Source organism: Dermacentor andersoni, chromosome 5, assembly GCF_023375885.2.
Source record: "Dermacentor andersoni chromosome 5, qqDerAnde1_hic_scaffold, whole genome shotgun sequence".
NCBI classification, from domain to species: Eukaryota; Metazoa; Arthropoda; class Arachnida; order Ixodida; family Ixodidae; genus Dermacentor; species Dermacentor andersoni.
Genome location: NC_092818.1, coordinates 72127796 through 72146716, shown reverse-complemented (window position 1 = coordinate 72146716; position 18921 = coordinate 72127796). Strand labels below are relative to the sequence as shown.

Genomic DNA, 18921 nt, shown 5'->3' with positions numbered 1-18921 from the left:
TGCCACGAGGCCCTTCAAGGAAGCACGGATTTGAGAGTTATGTATAATAAATGCCGCTTCTTCATGTGTAAAAGCTTCATGTTTAATTGATTGTTTGCTTTCCTTTTCCCTTTCTTTTTCCCATTTCGAAAATTTAAATTCCGTAACACTACGTCGAAGTGTTTCATGAGCAAGAATTTGGCATGGCCTTTAAGTTAATGGCGCCCTCTTGAGCGGCATGAAGCGATTTCTAAGTTCTTGATTTTGGGATCCTGAAGTCGTCCCAGCTTGCCAACAAAACAGCCGAATATTATTTCTTGAGCCCGAACACATCGTAAAGATGATTTTCTCCCTCTGCCTAAAATTTTTGCTTTAATGTCTTGTGCTGAGCAAATTAAAAAAATTCGGATGACGTTCTCACGCCGTATACATATATTGCACAATAATTAGAGTGGTGAAATGTAGAATGAAATGTTTGCTTTCAAGAAACCGAACCATACAAATGCAGAATTAAAAACAGAAAAGCTAAGGAGATTGTAGTACTATCCTTTTTATGCACTTTTAATTCACAAGTGCATGGTTGGCTCTATTTAGTGGAACACATAGAAACAATCTATATGTATACTAACAAATGGTAATCCATTCAACTGCCGATACATACCTTACATTTGTGCCTTTTAATGCACGCGTACTTCAGATAATTTTTTTTTTCCAGAAGCTGACTTCTTTGCAGAGAGTTGCGCTTTTGCGCCCTCGTAGTAATACATTAATTTTTTTTAAAGTGACTTTCAACTCTTTCTTATTCTCTTATCGTTCGCGTCAGTGAACGTAGCAGGAAGAGAGAAAAGTAGAAGGCAGGGAGGTTAACCAGAATAACGTCCGGTTGGCTACCCTACACCGGGGGAATGGGAAAGGGGAAAACAAAGATCACAGGGAGAGAGAGGAGGGAAGGAAAGAAGGAAATTGCGGCGAGTTCGCTGACGCGTGTGGTCTTACAGAAAATGCATTAAAAGTCACAGATGGTCGCACAAACCCGTCGTCCTTAAGAAACACAAAAGCGCCTTCACCGCTTTATGGGCCGACGGGCGATGGGGGCGGTGTTCCAGCAGCACTTGCACAGAAAGCGGCCGATTGTCCAGTTTTTGAAAAGCTTTCGGAAGTTCTTGTCTCTCAGGGGTGTATCGTGGACAATGGCACAGCAGGTGGTCGATGTTTTCTTCCGTGCCACAGACCTCGCATGCTCCACTGTCAGTGACTCCAATTAATGTAGAGTATGCCTTTGTGAAGGCAACTCCTAACCAAAGGCGACAGAGAAGCGTAGCTTCACGTCGAGGAAGTCCGAGTGGAGGTCGGAGTTGCAGAGATGGGTTTAGTCGATGCAGTCGCGTAAGTCGTAAGTTTGGCGAGTTCCAATCGGTCAGTGTGAGACTGCGTGCCAGGTGTCTAAGCTGCCTTGCAGCGTCAGTCCTCGAAAGCGGTATTGGAACGCTGTGTTCTTCTTGATGTGCTGTGCGAGCAGCGTTATCGGCAGAATCATTGCCACTGATGCCACAATGACCAGGTACCCATTGAAAAACGACCTCGTGACCTTTTTGTTGGACATCATGGTAAAGTTTCACGACTTCGTATGTCAATTGGTCATGACATCCGTGTCGGAGAACTGACTGCGTGCACTGTAATGCCGGTTTCGAATCGCAGAACACAGCCCATTTTCTAGGTCTTTCAGAATCAATGAATTCCAGTGCTCGACGCAGGGCCGTTAGTTCTGCCGCCGTTGAGGTCGTGACATGCGATGTCTTGAACCGCAGTGTCATTCCTCGCGTTGGTATAACCACGGCACCAGAAGAACTGCACGACGTAGTCGATCCATCGGTATAGATGTGCACGTGGTTGCTGTACTTTTCATGCAGAAGAAGTAAGCTCAGCTGTTTTAGAGCAGGGGCCGGTAGATCTGTCTTCTTCTGTAGTCCCGGGATCATCAAACGTACTTGTGGACGGCTCAAACACCACGGAGGAAATGCTGGCTTGGCTGCAGGTGCGTACCCTGAAGTAAACGACGCACGATGTGCACTGACAATGCCACTAAATGTCGAGCAGGGCCTTTCAGCAGGGAGGCTCGCCAAGTGATGGGAAGGGGTCCTAGCATAATACCTGAGATGCATACGCATTGTCTCAACGGTAATGTGCGTCGTGATTGGGTAATCCTGCGCAAGGGCAATGGTTTCAGCCGTTGATGCACTGCGTGGTAAGCCAAGACATAACTTAAGGGCTTGGGCTTGAATACTCTGAATCGTACGCAGGTTAGTTTTGCAGGTGTTGGATATTGCAGGCAGGCTGTATCGCAGGAATCCAACGAACAACGCCGTGTACAGCTGTAACATAGCGTGTATAGATACTCCCCAACTTTTTCCTGCAAGGAACCTGAACAGGTGACAGATAGCAGTTAGCCGCTTTTTCACGTAATTGACATGCGGAGTCCAAGACAGGTCTCTGTCAATTACGACTCCCAAGAATCTGTGACATTTGCTGTATGGTATAGGTTGTCCGTTAATAGATACACCGTAACCCGACATTGGCTTCCTCGTGAATGCCACCATTGCGCACTTTCCGCATAAAATTTGAAGTCCTTGTTCACGAAGGTAGCAAGATGTCATTGTGGCTGCCTTCTGAAGCCGAGCACGAAGCTGAAGTCGTGTCACACCTGATGCCCAAATGCAGATGTCGTCCGCATAGATGGAAAGTCGTACGGTGCTTGGCAGGTTGTAAACTAATCCACTGAGGGTGAGATTGAAAAGAGTCGGGCTAAGCACTCCTCCTTGAGGGACTCCTCGGCTACCGTAATGCTCGGACGTCGGGCCATTTTCTGTGTGCACGTAGAATGGTCTCCTCTGTAAGTAGTTGCGCACCCACATATACACCTTACCACCCAGTCCGACGGCTTCTAACATGCTAAGGATGGCTTCATGGGTGACATTATCATAAGCTCCTTTAACGTCTAGAAACAGAGCAGCAGATAGTCGCTTACAGGCCTTTTGGTGTTGCACAAATGTTATCAAGTCAACAACGCTATCTGTTGACGAACGGCCCCGTCTGAATCCGGCCATGGCATGTGGATAGATTTCATAGTACTCTAAGTACCATTCTAGACGTGCTAAAATCATTCTTTCCATTGTTTTTCCGACACAGCTGGCAAGTGCGATCGGACGGTATGAGGAAATGTCCAAAGGCGACTTGCCAGCTTTGAGAAGTGGAATGAGGCGAGTTGACTTCCACTCTTGCGAAACCGTACCCGTCTGCCAGGAGTCGTTGTAGAGGAGCAAGAGTGCCTTCCGAGCTTGATCTCCTAGGTTACACAGGGCACGGTATGTAATGCCGTCAGGTCCTGGCGCTGAAGAACGCCTGCACGAAGCCAGCGCAGCTTCTAGTTCTTCCATAGAAAAAGGGCATTCCATGCGGGGATCGCGTGAGAACAGTGGGTGGTCGAGCGTTCCTGTACCCGTTTCATCGGAATTCGCCTCGCCAGCAATCTTTCTGCAGAAAGATTCAGCGACATCAATATCTCTACATTGTAGATAAAGTGCCAGAGATTTAAACGGGTGGCGCTGACCAAAGGTTGTGCGAAGGCCACGAACAGTCCTCCATATAAGCGACAAAGGTTTTCGCGGATCCAGGGACTCGCAAAAGGATGCCCATTGTCGTGAAGCCAGCTTGTTCATGTGACGCTGTATTTTCTTTTGTGTTCGTCTAGCCAATCTCAAGTCATGATTGGACTTCGTGCGTCTATATCTTCGCTCCGCACGACGGCGAATTGCTCGAAGTTTTGCTAGTTCGATGTCGAAATCGGTGCGGGAAGAACTCCTCGAAAGCGAATGCGTGGTTGTTTGTATGGCATCCTTTATGGCGCCCTGTAGGTTATAGGAGGTGCCGGCACGACAACAGTCTTCCATTATTATTTTGTATTTAGGCCAATCGGTGCACTGGACGGTTCTGGAGGACTTGGAGCTAGTCAAACCTTCGATCTTCAAATAGGTTGGGATGTGGTCACTACCCCGTGTTTCTAAATCCGAAAACCAGTGCACTCTTCTCGAAAGCGAACGTGAAACGAAGGTTAAGTCCAAGCAGCTGCTATACGCTGATCCACGCAGATAAGTAGGGCTTCCATCATTTGACAAGCAAAATTCGCGTTCAGAGGCAAAGGACACCAATGTTCTGCCTCTAGAGTTAACTTTGGAGCTTCCCCATAAGTAATGGTGGGCGTTAAAGTCACCAGTGAGCACCCACGGCTGTGGAGTCGATGTTAAAATTCCTCGTAGGCGCTCACAATCTAGGCGGCTTGCTGGAGATAAATAGGCTCCAAGAATTGTGAACGTGAGCTTTTTCTTCTTCACTGTTAAGCAAACGTATTGATTTGCTTCGTCAGGAGGCACTGGGTGATGTATATAAGTCAAGTCACGGCGTATAAACACAACAACCTTGCTGCACTCTCCGTGGGTAGAGGACATGAAGCACTCATACCCGGACAGTCTGATGGGAGCTGACAGGTTGGGCTCGCAAATCACGATAATGGGGAACTGGTGGGCAAAGACAAACGGTCTGAAGTCGGACATGCGTGACTTAAGCCCTCTGGCGTTCCACTGAAATACAGATGCATTCTTGACCTCCTCTTGAAACGACGGTAATTCTCGGGCCGTGGTTTTACCCTAGAGCCGCGAGCACCGGACTCAAGGTGTCCAGCACCTGCAGTGCGCTCTGTGCCGACGGGGTTTTTATGCTGCTCAGTAGAATGCGCATGGCGTCCATAAGTGATTTCAGCATCACTATGACTTGGCGATTCTCAGTCGTCGTCCCATCCGCGGTTCGTGAGGTCATTGAGGGCGGCGCACTTTGATGTGACTCCGAGGCAGGTTGTGCTCGTGGAAGTGTAGGCCACTCTTCAGGAGGTGAGAGTATTGCCCCAGTCTTCGTTTTCGCACTGCCGGTCTTTGTGGAAGTTGGCGTTGATACGGTAGCCGCTTTGCCGGAAGGTGGCGTATATCTTTCAGTAGATGTAACTCTTCGTGCTGCTCTTCGGTGCCGATGTCGTCGTCGCCTGAACGTAGCGGCAGCCTCTCTGTGTGTTGAATGGTCCCGTACCATACGTTTGAGTACTGCTCGCTCGTTCCTCACCCGCGGGCAATCATTGGATGAGGCCTCATGAGTACCATGGCAGTTAGGGCACTTTAACACAGTTGCGCGGCAGGCATCTGCTGAATGAGATTCGGCGCACCGTGGGCACACGAGGTTATTCCTACAGACACCTTTTACGTGTCCCATCTTGCAGCATTTGTAGCATTGCAGGGGCTTCGGTACGTATGGGCGGACTGGATGGCGGACGTGACCAACTTTGACGTGTGAGGGGAGGCTGTCTCCATCAAACCACAGCTTCAGGCAACGGGTGTTGCCAAGTCTTGTGATGTGCGTGATGAGAGTGCCTTCTGTAGTTGGCTTTATTAATATTGGTAAGTCGTCGGTTGGAATAGAAATATCGACATCATAAATGACACCGATAGTGCCATTGCCGCCAGTAGGTATCATGGATCGCACTTGCACTTTGTCGATTTCCGTTATCTGCCGCAGGCTTTGCAGTGCACTACGGTGTAGAACATCTACTGCAAGGACATTCTTCCGTGCGTTTATTCTCACGTCCTTTATCTCGTTTGGCGCGATTCCCTCAAGAAACGCAGAAAGGACTTGCCTGTTTAGGAGTCGCAGATTTGACACTGGGTCCACAGGCATGAAGAGCATAGTGTACGGCCAGCGCTGTGGTGTTTTCTTCACGGTGGAGACACTTGGCGACGATGACCTCCGTAGCAGCCTTCTTTTTGTCGTTCGGCTCATGACAAGCGTGAAATCGTCGTCCGAGGAGTCGACGCTGTCCGAGTACAACTCGGTTGCCTCGCTGTCCGTGTCACTCGACGCATTTCCACGTTTCCTGGACGTGACCGCACGTGATGGCTTGGCTCCAGGATGGTCTTCGAGGGCTTCTTCGTCCATTGCCGCAACGCGGGAGCGGCAGCTCCCAGAGTTTGTAAAGAAATAAAGCGAGACAAAGGTACAAGCGTTCTATGATAGAAACACTTCGTCGTCCTTATCGAGTGAACGTAGCAATTAACAGCTATTAACTGCCGTGCAAACTCTGTTAACATTATTAACGGACTCAAGCGGCAGTTTACTTACGCGCGTTAAATAAATTAGGTTCATATTTCTCAATTTTTTTTTTCGTTCGTGTGGTATTGTGCAGTCACGTTCACTTTCTCACCAGCATGCTGAACGGCTGGCGCCTCTTCTTATGAAGAGTTGAATAGTTCTAGCGTAAGTATTTCTTTGCTACTACGTGCTTTCCCGTGTGATGTACTATCTCAATAACTTACCTTATATATCATATGAAAGCTTTATTCGGGTGTGGCTTTGCTTTACGTATCGAAATGCAACTGGAAGTGTCGCCACTGCATTCTTTGACACAGACTAGTAAGTGCCACTAGGAGACCGCGCATACATAACGCGTGTGCGAACAGTTAACACATACGAGTACTAGTCGATGCGTGTTTGCTGTCTCTCCAACGCTTATATCATTCACCCTGTAATGTATACCCTATTAGTTATTTCCGCGACTACACTAATAATAATGTCTCAGAGTGGGTGTAGAATGCTTGTATCCTCTCATATTCTAATTTATTTGACAGCAGATATTTGTCTGGACCCGGCAATTCTAAGATTTTCCGCTACACTGCCTATGTTCGCTTACACTTAGAGCATGCCTCCCTGTATGAAAGTCCTCATGACACTACGTTGATACAGGATACGCGAGTAGTTCAACACCATTCTATCCACATTTTGGTGTTTTGAAACTTCGTTCTAATTCTAACATTCGGCCTTCTATACGGTGACTCTGTAGACATGTTCTATGTATCGTTAAATAGCCGAATTAAAGGCGTTCGCAGCAACTTCGCATCTAAAAGGAGCACTTGCCGGCGCATGTCTATTCCAGTAGGCACCACCCTGCCTCTTACCCGAATACTACTTTACAGGAGTTCGTTGCAATCACGACTGGTCTTAAAATTCCATACATAGATAGAATCCATTGGGTTCGAAAGGAATTCCACATTTTGCATTCTTTTGCGCGCAATTCTTCCCTTAAGTATTAGCTTATGAGTTACCTTTTTTCAGCCAGTTCCACGTCCTCCTCCGTGAAATTATATTTCCGGACGTTTAGAACCTTAGTGCGCCATCGCTACCTCGCTATGGCTGCTGTCTCGTCTGCTTGAGATGTCAGCTGATACGTAGTAATTGGAGCCCAGAGCCCTCTCCGTACCACTGTCACCCTCGAGCACATTCCATTTTATTCTTCTTTGTTGTCTGCGCTCTCACCAACCAAGCTCACTCGGAGCTTGGTTCGCAGCGGTAGCAGAAATTTAAGGAAATGACATATGGTGTGGCTGACCAGGAATCGAAAAACTATAAAGAGAGTAAGACCCATGCTCAGCGCTCTCGTTTTGCTGTATTTGTTGATATCAGGAGAAGCCGGGTCACGCAAGAGTCCCGCGGCTTCTTCGTTTAACTCCTTATTGACGAGTGTTGCCCTACACGCAACAACCAGTGTTGCTCTACACGCAACACAGCAAATATATATATATATATATATATATATATATATATATATATATATATATATATATATATATATATATATATATATATATATATATATATATATATATATATATTGCTTGTGGATCTCAAAAGCAACGACCTCGATGGTTGAAATAACTGTTTTCTCTCTCTCTCTTGCCAAGTCTCGGTATTGAGTATAAAGTTTCTGGCTAAACGTCTTTGGCCAACACTGAATGACAGGCAGGAAGCGTCATTTGCTGGGTTAGAGCAGGAGCACTGGACTAGGAAAAAGTTTTGGCACGCTACTTACTGCATTTTGAAAGGAAGGTCAGAGGAGACAGGCCGATGCACCGCATCCAGCTGCAGTGTGGTCAGTCACAAATGTGATGTAAAGCAAGTTAAATGTTGTACGTGTCCTGTGGCCACGTATAATGTGAGCTGTCTATACAAATTGAAAACGGAGCCTCAGGTAACTTAGCGTGAAGCCAACTTCCAGATTCAGGCCTGGACTTTCCCCCCTATCAGTGAAAAAATTTCCGCGAACTGTTTTTGAGTTTTATTGAATATGGTTATTTTGATGTGTTTTGCATATTTAGATAGAAGATAAACTTTTATGTATTTATATGCCTCGTCTTTAAAGTGGTAATTAGACGCATGATGAACTCTTTTTCATAACACCCCCGGTAATTTTCGTTCCTGTGCTTTCTTTTAGCTCGTAGAGAGCAACGCCTGTGTGTGCGTGTGCGTGTGCGTGTGTGTTTGCGTGTGCGTGTGCGTGTGTGTGTGTGTGTGTGTGTTACAAGAAATGCAAAACAAAGTGCGATAATCATGATTTACAGACTAAAACAACACAAGTGGCGGACAGAAAGATAAGAGGTTCACGCTTTATTCGCCACGGCTGTCTTCACCCCCTGACTGGAAAGTCAAACTTACTTTTGCCTTTTTCTGCCTGTGAATTTCTCCGGGTTGCTAGTGCCTAGGTTTTGGTCAAATATATGTAGCAATATCAACTAAAGCATTTTATTTCGGAAAAGCCGATCATTTTTCTTATTCACGTCCGCAACAAGTCGAGTAAACAGGATGCGTAAATGGGTCACGCTGCTACGCTTTTGAATTTTTATAAGTATCGTGGTCAGACTTGGCGCAACACAATTTCCTTCTCTCTCGCTCTTTACCACATTAGTTCCGTGTGTTCTTTTAGTTCCTAGGACGAGTGCTGAAGGATTAATAAGCAAATCGTGCAATGACTGGCTGAATGTTAACGAGGGACCTGTGCAGATCCCGAAACATCAGTGTGTTCCTTTTTCTCAGTATTCAACGTTACGGGGGGACGTTTCGTTGAACACTTTATATAAGACAAACAAGGAACATGCAGCAGCGTACCTGACGCATGAAGGCCCATACTCACTCTGCAGAAGAGGCTTAGAAACATGATCTCGGACGCTGTTTCCCCAATTGCAAACACTTGGGCGAAAACAAATGCGAAAGTTAATATTGCTAGATCTTAGAAGGAGGAACATTCGCATAATAAAGAAACGTTCCCCATATCTTGCGCCCCTTGTTGACGAGCGGCTTGCTTTCCATCAATTCCTTCGCACTTCCGGATCACTGCTACCTTACAATCTCTTCTCGTATATAGGCTGTAAGGGACTCAGTCTCTGGGTGAAAGTGTTTTGGTGACAGTGCATTGTGAGCGTTTGTCATAATGCGAGTGTTTCGTCTAAAAAAATAAAATTAAATATAAAGCTATGGGGATTGAGATAAATGCGTAGAGCGAGCGTTTGCGGCACGGATGTCGTTGAGAAAGAACAATGAGGCTTTGGTGTGGTGCCCTTGTTTTCTCATATTCTCGACTGGCAACATAAAGGAGAGAGTATCAAAAGAGTGATAGCAGTCGTCGCACAACATCGGCTTGCGTGCGCTATCGCGCCTGCTTGCTTCGGTACGCTAGCCTGCAGTGTTACCACGTCTTCGAAGATGGAGTGGCAGCAGTCGGCAGCCACTGTCGGCCGAAGCTGCATTTGCGAGCTTGGATCCCCGGCGAAGTGCTTTATGTGCCACGCAGGATTCCGCTCTTCGGCCACCTGCTCATGAATGCGATGAGGCACGCAAGTTCTTAGAAAATAGCAACGCCAATTGCTGAGGCAGAGCGAGAAGCGGGGGACCCAGAGAGGATCAATTCCTTTGCATCTCCTCCATTTCGTCGTCTGGTCTGCTCTTATGTCCGCCCATAGATACTGAACTCTCAAATCGAGCCAACCTTTAAGAAGTCAAAAATTTCCCATATTTCAACGCGTTCTCAGAACTGACACTTGATGTTAGGTGACGTATTGCACCCTTCTATGTGGTCATCTTGTGTCCGGAGTTTGCGAAGAGGCAAAGTAATGCCGCAAGGAGAAGGAACCGGCAGGGCTGCATCTGAAAGGGTCTGAGGAGCATAAATCCCGGGATTGTTTACCACTTCTGTTTTAAATATATAAGCGCTCCCGCCTTTCGTTGAAGAACCTCCGCAAAACGTTGTGCCGCTTAGAACTGAGCGAACTATAGAAGGCCACATTATCTCAAAGGAGAAAGTTAATACGACTCGACGGTCGTTTAATTAACAGGGCTTGTGTTTTCCATGACTGAGATATAGCTACCGAGTTGGTTCATCGTGATCGCACGTGCCTGTATGTTCAATGCCTTCGAATTGAGGCATAGAAAATTTGAGCGTTCAAATTTAAACGCATTTCTTAATTATCTGGTATTTCTGTTTCAATAGTGCTCCACCGAGTATTGAATTGGTGAAACTATTTTTCAAGAAAAGCCGCTGCACAGACATCAATTAAATCTGGAGGCCTCCCAATATTATAATATTCTAGAACCACAGGCAGGTTCAAGTCAAGTCAAGTCAGTTTTATTTACATCATTATGATGTGGGTAGGCTCAGGCAAAAAGCGAACGATTTTCGCTTGAAGAAGCCCGAGCCCCCCTACATGGCGTACAGCAAGGTCAAAAGTTTAAAAAAAAGTACAAAATCCACACACACTACATAACAGAATATAATACAAGAAATTCAGAACAATCAATATAAACTCTTGGTACATGCTCATTAATACACAATGCATAGGTGTTCACAGAGATGAAAATGTCCTTCCTATCACTCTTTAACGCAAAGGGATTACAGCGGAACAATTCAGAAAAATTGTTATTAGTGAAATTCAGAACAATCGATATAAACTCGTCGTACATGCTCATTAATACACAATGCATAGGTGTTAAGAGGGATGCAAATGTCATTCGTGTCAGACTTTACTGCAAAAGGGAATACAGCGGCTTACAAAAAATGATTTCCTTGAGTTTGTGTACTAGATGTTTCAAGAGAAAAACGTTCAAATATGAATTTATTTAGTAACCTTGGAACTGCATGACGCATCATCTGTCGACCATGTTCTGTACGGCAAAAGGGAATGGTCCAACGTTCGTGTTTCCGAAACGAGTATGGCGTTGAGTTTGCTTCGAGGGATGACAATGCTATCAAGAAGTTGTCATTGTGAAAAATTGATTTTTTATATCTTACGGCTAAGAAAAATTCGTATAGCTTATGAACGGGTATGATTTTGAATCGCTTAAACAATTCTTCGGTGTGTGCGAGGTAGTCAACATTTGCTATGTAACGTACTGCTTTCTTTTGCAGCATGTGTACTTTGTGCACGTTAGATTGAGTAGTAGTGCCCCAAACAAGGAAACAGTAGTTAACATATGACATGAATAATGTGTTGTATATTATTAATTTAATCGATACAGGTAGATAGGAGCGAAATTTCGCGAGCATTCCGACGCACTTTGATAAATTGGTTAAATTGGAGCTAATATGAGGGTCCCAGCTCATGTTCTTGTTAAAGAAAATTCCTAGTGTTTTACTGTGTCTACTACCTCTATAATAGAATTGTCTATTTTTAGCCTAATGTCTGATGTAACGATGCTCTGCCGGTAATGAAAAAGTACCGCTTTTGTTTTCTTACTATTTATTATCAAGGAATTTGGTGCGCTCCATGATTTCAACTTTTCTAATACGCTGTTTATGCATGAAATGAGCAATGGAATGTTATTACCCCTAAACAAGAGACTCGTATCGTCTGCATACAGAAGATACCTTGGAAGGTTGCTGATATCTGTTATGTCGTTTATGTATATAATAAACAGTAGCGGTCCTAAGATACTTCCTTGTGGAACTCCAGTGGTTATTGGTTGAAGGGTTGAAACATGCTAATCTATTGTTACACATTGATATCGATGCTGTAGGTAGGACTTTAGTAGAAAAGCTGCAGTGCCACGGATTCCATATCTTTCTAGCTTAGTGAGTAGTATTTGATGGTTTAGGCGATCAAAAGCCTTCGAGAAATCCACAAAAACACATTATGCATATCTCCCTGTTTTCAAGTGCCTCGAGGATTATCTCTTTTTGCATTAGTAAGGCTGTTTCAGTGGACCTGTTTGGGCGGAAACCATGTTGTGACGGATTAATGAGGTTAAGCTTATTGCAAAAGTTCATGAGTCTGTTATGAATTACTCTTTTTAGGCCCTTAGAAAAAGTCGGCAGAATAGAAATAGGTCGATAGTTGGACATATCGTTTTTATCGCCACTCTTGAAAAGTACAATTACTTTATAGATTTGCATTAATTTGGGGAAGCAACCTGTTGATAACGCCAGATTAAATATATAAGTCAGTAGGGGGGCAATAACATTTAGCACATATTTAACTGGAATAATTTGTATGCCATCAATATCGCGTGATTTGCTATTTTTCAACGAGTTGAAGATATTACATACCTCGCGTTCATCTGTCGGATCAAAATAAATGCTGCGGTTATTCCTAGGAATAGTGCTGCTCAGAGATTGAGAGTTTTGAGAACTGCTGACAACATCTTAAAAAAATTTGTTAAATTCTTCGGCAAGCTCTGTGCCATGTATGCGGCGGCCCTGAAAAACGAGATCTTTGATAACTGGCGACGATGGGGTTCTGTTTAGCAACTTTAGTTTTTTCCACACGTCTGCACTATCCTTACATGATTCCTGTTGGAACTAATGCTGCAGGAAGCGCCGCTTTTGATCTCTCGGGAAGGAATTCAGCTTATTTCTATATTGCTTAAATATTTTCAAATCTAAAAGTGACTTCGTTTTGACAAACTTTTTATATAATCTACCCTTCTTTTTTATTCGTTTTAAACACTCACGGCTGATCCAGGGCTTTCGGTTGTTATGATGAGGCTTTAAGATAATTTCTTTAAATTGTTCACAGTAAATGCGCTTAAAAATGGATATGAATGTTTCATATGCCTCATCTGCAGTGTCACAATGCCACCATCCCAGTTTTCATTCACAAGACTCGAGTAGAAAGATTCCAAAGTTACAGGGGTGATGTTCTGGATAGTTACTGTCATCGAAGTTTGCGCATGTGTTCTTTTATCTTCACATTCAACAAAAAGGTATATCGGAAAGTGGTCGCTTATGCCATTACATACAACTCCTGATATTACATTTTTTACATCAATGTTGGTGATAAAAAGGTCTATCAAAGTCTCTGTGTACATTGTAACACATGTTGCAGTTTTAGTAGAGATAGCATGACCATTTGCTTCTACTGCCAAAAGAAAGGTCTCTTGCGCAGGGCAAGATTTTAGCACATCAATGTCGAAATCACCCGCAAGTAGTAATTCCAAATTATTTACATTCACGTAGTTGAATAGCAATTCAATGTTGGAAATGAATTGATTGAATTGACCGTTTGGCGGTAGGTAGATCACACAGTAGATGTATTTTCTCGATTTCAAGCATAGGCATTCAAAATCTTCAGTCAATAGAGACAGTTCAGGAATTATTTCAGATTCTAGTTTACTTTTGATGAGGATTTCAATTCCACCACCTTGTTTATTAGGTCTGTTTAGGAACAAACTATTATATCCATCACGCCTGTAAACCTCTGTATCCGATGAATACCACGTTTCAGTCAACATTATTACATCGAAGTCAAAAACAAATTCATTTAGAAGAATAGAAAGCTCGTCTTCTTTATGCCTCGCTGATCTAATATTCAGATGAAAAGAGCTCAATCCGATTTTCCTCGATGTAATAAATGTGGTGTTTATGTCGTGCAGAGACTGAGCCATTTTACAGGCGAGATGCAAAATTTAAAAAAGTGAAGACACTTAAACCATTTTTTCCACGTCTTGAGCATTGCGAAGGTACAGAATCGATGACGATTCATCCTTCCGTGCAAGAACCCTACCATTGCTTGTCCAGACAAATTTCCACCCTTTCGCTTTATTTGGTTCAATAGCCACGCCAAATACTCGTTTTAGTGTTGGGCAAAGGTGTTCGTTGATGAACAGGGGCGAGTTTGGTGAAAAACCCAGGTCCTCAATTGATAGGCGCATTTTACGTGCTTTTTGGAGCACAGCGTCTCGCTTGGGACGGCTCTTGAATTGTACAACAATATTCGGTACAGTGTTCGGTTTTTTTTGCTGAGACGCGATGATAAATTTCAATGTCGCTTTTCGCAATAGGCTCCTTTAAAGCCTCCCCTATTTTATCAAGAGCATCTGGAAGGTTTTCATCTTCAGAGAAAGGGATCCCTTTAATCTCAAGGTTCCGATTCCTTGAATACTGCTCCGAGAAAGTAACTCGATCCTCGAGCTGTAAAACTTGCGTTCTGAGCGCTTGGCATTCTTCTAATAACTTTTCATTAGCCGCTTGGAGCTCTTTGTTTACTTTTGCCAGCTCATCATGTTCTTTCTTTCTGTCCTCGAATTCTTTATTGAAAAATTCGAGGCTTGCCTTGACTTCCCTTAGGTCTTTTCTTAGATCCCGTTCAAGCTTAGCTTGAAATTCGCGCATTTCCTTCCTAAGTTCAACAGATTCACTCATCTCAACTGCAACAAAAGAGTGCCCACAAGCAACGGCGTTGGCAGCAGTTTGGGCAGAAAGGACAGAAATGGCACTTCACTGTATGGAAAACGTTCTAACCTGCAATGATAGCGGACAAGATTTAGATGGTCTCGTCAGGCTGCCCTTGCTGCTGCCAAGTGATTCCTCGGTAAAAGCGCGGCCCTTTTTGTACCAGGCGCTGCCCTGGTGGACGTGACGTCACCGGCGTACTGTCGTCGTCACGCTGCCTGCCTTCCTCACCGACGGTTGCTTCCAACACCGATGAATACTGGCCGCGCACTTGATGCTGCAATGATAGCGTACAAGATTTAGATGGTCTCGTCAGGCTGCCCTTGCTGCTGCGAAGTGATTTCTCGATGTGATATGTAGTGACGCAGTATCAGTCTTATTCGCGTGAAAGAAGTGCTGGATAAAATACTAATTACTGAAGAGCAGCCAAATGCTGCATCTTCGAACGGGAATATCGATGGTGTTGCTATTATCCGATATGGCTTCTAGCGAAAAAAAAAAAACCCTTCTACTGAATAATAAAAAGCAACAGGAACACCAGTGCACTTCTCCGCAAAGTTCTGCAATTAATATCTCGAAACTGCTGTCATCCTGAGAATTCGTTCCAAGTGGATCTGCCTTGCGAACTCCACAGCTAGAATTTGTAAATTGCAATATGGGACATAGGGTAATTAGCTTAAAACTTACTGAGCGGCATTTCTTAATTAGGCGATTACGCTTTTCAATCTTTGTGCAGTTAATGTCAAACTCTTCCGAGTAGACCAGATCATGCACTGGAATTGCGCTACCTCCCACAGGCAACCTTTAGATATTTTTGAAAGTGTTCGCTGAAACATCTGGTTATAAATTATTACGATATCATCGAACGATGCTCAAGGGACGAGCCGCCGCAAGGACGACGACGAAGTGGGTCTGTGACTTTGGCGCGAGGGAGTGTCGGCCTTTGAGCGTATGATGGGCTCCTTGCTCCGTGGTTTCAAATGGTCCACATGTCTCTGCTACCTCGACGACGTCATCGTCTTCTCGCCCACGTTCGATACTCACCTTGAGCGTCTAACAGCTATACTTGATGTATTTCGAAAGGCGAAGCTGCAGCTTAACTCGTCCAAATGTCGTTTCCGCCGCCGCCAAATTACTGTTCTGGGCCACCTCGTTGACGCTTCCGGAGTACAGCCTGATCCCGACAAAACTCGCGCTGTCCGAGACTTTCCGGTTCCGAAGACAGCCGCAGACGTTCGAAGTTTTGTCGGGCTATGCTCGTACTTTCGTCGTTTTGTTCAAGATTTTGCGGCAATTGCTAGACCCCTCACTAATCTCTTGAAAAAAGGCGTACAATTATCGTGTGGTACTGCAGAAGCCGCCGCCTTCTCTCTTCTCGTCACTCTTCTCTCATCACCACCCATTCTCGCCCACCTCGACCCTGATGCCCCTACAGAATTGCGTACAGATGCCAGCGGTCATGGCGTAGGTGCCGTCTTAGCCCACTGTCAGCGTGGCCAGGATCGCGTTATTGCTTATACGAGCCGCCTCCTCACACCATCGGAGCGCAACTATTCCATTACGGAACGAGAATGCCTTGCTGTAGTCTGGGCGGTTGCGAAGTTCCGTCCTTACCTTTACGGTCGCCCTTTTTCCGTAGTCACTGACCATCATGCTCTCTGCTGGCTCTCATCGCTAAAGGATCCTACAGGCCGGCTTGGTCGATGGGCTTTGAGGCTACAAGAATTTTCATATTCCGTGGTCTACAAGTCTAGCCGCCTGCACCAGGACGCTGACAGCTTGTCGCGTTACCCTGCTGACGACTCTGATTCCTCCAATATTACCAGTGCTGCTCGTGTATTCTCTGTGTCGCAGCTGCTTCATTTCGCCGACGAACAACGTCGTGACGCCTACATCAGAGCACTGATCGACCATTTTGAACACTCTCCGGCCGACGCCACTCTACGCCTCTTCGTCCTCCGCGACGGTACTCTGTACCGTCGTAACCTTCATCCGGATGGCTCTGAGTTCCTACTTGTCATACCTAAACACCTCCACTCAACCGTTCAACAAGAGCTTCATGACGCACCAACGGCGGGACACCTCGGCGTATCTCGAACCTATGACCGTGTACGTCGCCGTTTTTTCTGGCCGAGCCTTGCCCGTTCCGTACGACGTTACGTCGCCGCTTGTGAACTTTGCCAACGGCGCAAGAAGCCTTCCCAGCTCCCCGCTGGCTACCTACAGCCGCTTGACATCCCTGCCGAGCCCTTCCACCGTGTCGGCTTAGACCTTCTCGGCCCATTTCCGGAATATACATCAGGAAACAAGTGGGTTGCAGTCGCGGTGGACTACGCGACCCGCTATGCCGTAACCCGCGCTCTTCTGACCAGTTGCGCAACTGATGTTGCGAACTTCGTCCTGCATGATATCATTTTGATTCATGGTGCTCCGCGTCAATTGCTAACAGACCGTGGCCGTACGTTCTTAGCCAAAGTCATTGACGACATCATGCGTACCTGCTCAATCCAGCATAAATTTACCACCTCCTACCACCCTCAAACGAACGGCCTCACTGAGCGTTTGAACCGCACCCTTACACACATGCTATCCAAATACGTTTCAGACGACCACTGTGACTGGGACCAGGCTCTACCTTACATTACATTGGCGTATAACTCTTCCCGTCTCGAAATTGCTGGCTTTTCCCCGTTTTACCTCTTGTATGGCCGCGAACCGACGCTACCACTGGACACTGTGCTTCCGTCCGCCACAGCTTCAACTAGCGATTATGCCCGTGATGCTATCGCCCATGCTGACCATGCTCGCCAACTTGCGCGCACTCGTATACAAGTCTCTCAAGTCAAACAAAAGCAACGCTACGACCTCCGTCACCGTGATGTCCATTTTGTGCCCGGCACCCGCGTGTTGCTTTTGTCACCATCACGTAAAGTTGGACTTTGTGAAAAACTGCTTTCCTGCTACACAGGCCCATATCGCGTGCTTCGCCAAGTAACCGATGTCACCTACGAAATCGCGCTAGCCACGTCCACTACGTCCTCCGCTGTGACAACCAGTGACATTGTCCACGTCGCCTGACTCAAACCCTACAACTCTCCATGCGCCTTGGATATTTAACAGCACCGTGACGGCGCTTTTGCCGCCGGGGGGTAGTATTACGATATCATCGAGAGATGCTCAAGGGACGAGCCGCCGCAAGGACGACGACGAAGTGGGTCTGTGCCCTTGGCGCGAGCGAGTGTCGGCGTGGCGATCTGTCTCCAGTGTAAATAGCCTGTATATAGCCTCTTTAATCTGTGTCTTTCCACACGTAATAATATGTATGTATATATATATATATATATATATATATATATATATATATATATATATATATATAATGACACATATATAGACGTGCTTTCCCAAGCTCTCTTATTCCCTCTCTACCTCGACTACATAACCGGCAGTATACATACACATACTTCTTTCCACTTTGGCGATCCTAATGCAAACGCATTAAAAAAAGTTACATTGCGGCCACGCATTTCATGCTTTAATTTGTTAAGTTCTGCAAGTTGGTGATTTTGCCCCGCGAGCAAGCAAATGAGGACAATATTAATTTTTTCTATTCTTGCTATTGTGAAGTTTCAAGGATTCGCTTAACCAGCACAATATATACACATCCTATCGATATGGCGAAACGTCATCGTGACGGCGACCAAATATTATTGAGATCTAGGGAAGCTAATTCTACACATGGCATGCAAACAATAACGGGGGTCCTCATTTTATCTGAGGGTAATCATCGATGCTACACTATTTCCCCATCGCATTATCTCGCGTTTCCACGCATTGTTAGGGACACCTATTGCATTAGGTGTGTTGCGTACCCTTGGTGTGACATTCTAATGTACGAGTGTAGCGCGTTTACTATTATTTGGCCCAACGTAGGGTTAAAAAGGCTGCCGAGTCATGACTTCAACTTCACATACCCAGGAAATTTACCGACCTGTCTGAACTGCGGGCAAAATTACATTTACGCTATACATTGATAACTTGAAAAAAAATTTCAAAAAAAACTTTAACTCGCAGAGTGCGCTAGTATTGTACAAGCATCTTATGCCTAGATGGCTGAGATTGTTCTTTCCTTGGAGCTTGCGGATCCTTTAAATATATGCCACAAGTAGCGCATCTGTAGCTCCACATTGAAAAGCACGCAATTTTAAAGATGTTACTATTAATAAAAAGTGTAGTCACTAAATATAGGTAAGCCAATCGCTAATAATAAAACCTATCATAACTTGCTTTTACCATCATAGCAGTGATTCATGCAATTATATTGTGCTGCGCAGTTAACGGTCACTAATCATCTC

At 45.2% G+C, this 18921-nt stretch overlaps 1 long non-coding RNA gene across 1 annotated transcript in view; it reads left to right on the top strand.

The window, feature by feature from the left end:
* LOC140218481 (uncharacterized) overlaps positions 1-18921 on the top strand; it is a 105507-nt gene that overhangs the window by 42102 nt on the left and 44484 nt on the right. The gene's annotated exons all lie outside the window — the stretch shown is intronic.